A 1,729-nucleotide genomic window follows, 5' to 3' on the forward strand; every position below is an offset into this window, starting at 1 on the left:
TTCCCTCTGACAAAGCAGCCTTTCCAGACCACAGAGAAAGAGGGTGCAGGCAGTCTCCACGAGACCTGATAGGCTAGGAGAAGAGAGCTACCTTTTTCTGAGGACTACGGGAGAGGGATTGGGGAAAGATGGAGGAACGGTAAGCCAGAGGAGGAGACGATATAGGCAGCTACTATCAGGATGTAAATTGAATAAATTTTATAAAACAAGTTTAAATTTAAAAAAGAAATATTGTCTTTGACTAAAGGGGAATCAAAGAAATGTAAGATAAAGGCTGTACATTTTGAATGAATATGAGGTATAAACTCGAAAAATGAAAAGAAAATATAATGCCAAGACATTTAAAATGCTATACAAAGAAGTAAGTTTGTAATTTGAGAAGCTACCAGCTCCTTCTTTGAAAGCATTGTATAAAACTTATCAATTACTAGAGTATTTGTATTTCTCCTAAACACACTATGCTTCTAAAAAGAATGAATGCGGACTGCTTCTTGGCTTTTAAATTTATATTGTCATAAAAGCTGAGTAGTCTGATATATTTTTGTTCCATATTCTTACTGGCATTAAAATAATTCTGTGTCAAGAGTGTGGCCAGGTAGCTGGGACGCAGCAAGGCTTTCCTTACCTGTGGATTGTGTATAGTGCACAGCGTTTTCTTTCCTCTGTCCATCATTGCATTTTACATTTTACGATATTCAGATGAAAGAGCTAGAGAAGCGTGCTTCAGGCCAGGCTTTTGAGCTGATTCTCAGCCCTTGAATCTGTTCCTGATTTTCGCCTCCTTCCCCCAAAAAAGGATCTTTCCCTGGAAGAAACTCAGAAGGAATTAGAAGCTGCACAAGAAAGACGCAAGTCTCCTGAAGCGGAAGTCTTGAAGCAGCTTGCCGAGAAGCGGGAGAATGAAAAAGAAGTGCTCAAGAAAGCTATTGAGGTGAACAACTTCAGCAAAATGGCGGAGGAGAAACTGACCCACAAAACAGTGGCTAACAAGGAGAACCAGGAGGCGCAAACAAAGGCTGTCAAGCTGGAGTGTTCGCAGCGGAAGGACGAGCACGTTGAAGAACAAATAATGCGAAGATCCTATGGATGAGATTGAGGCTAATTTGTACTGAGAACTGATTTTCACCCCGACCCCTTCCTAAATATCCAAAAACTGTACTGGCCAGTGTCATTTACTTTTTCCCTCCTGACAACTAGTCTAGAAGCTAGTATAGAACTGTGTAAGTAGATCCGGACCATAAAATGTTTTAGGGGCTCAGGGGGAAAACTGAAAGTGTTGTGTTCTTTTTTTTTTTTTTAAGTGTTAGTCTTTCTAACGTGGGTATTTTTCTCATTGTATCTTTCCCATTTCAGCACCCTGAGTGCTGGGTTGATGGCTAGTACCGTATTGACTGTGGATGACGTTCATGAAGAGTATGTACTGGATGCTTCCTACCTGTCAGATGCTGAACGTCTGTTTACTTTGCCGTCCCAGTTCTGTCCCAATCTCACTAGATGCTACTATACTTGAATTGTTAATAAACTGCACAGCGCTGTTTAAAAAATGTGTCATTAAAAACTAGGTACACTTTATAAAAGGAAGGAAATTGGAGATATGTCATATGAGCAACTTAATAGCACACCTCAAAGCGTGAGAAAAAAACAAAAGAAGACTAAGAAGAAACAAATACACGCAGGAGGAATAGACAACAAGATATAGTCAAAGTTAGGGCCTAAATCAATAAAATAA

General features: G+C 39.7%; 1 pseudogene; it reads left to right on the forward strand.

Annotated features, from left to right (window-relative positions):
* Nucleotides 1-313: 313 nt before the first annotated feature.
* LOC127194119 (stathmin-like) lies at nucleotides 314-1,510 on the forward strand (annotated as a pseudogene).
* Nucleotides 1,511-1,729: the final 219 nt, after the last annotated feature.

This window comes from Acomys russatus, chromosome 10, assembly GCF_903995435.1.
Source record: "Acomys russatus chromosome 10, mAcoRus1.1, whole genome shotgun sequence".
NCBI classification, from domain to species: Eukaryota; Metazoa; Chordata; class Mammalia; order Rodentia; family Muridae; genus Acomys; species Acomys russatus.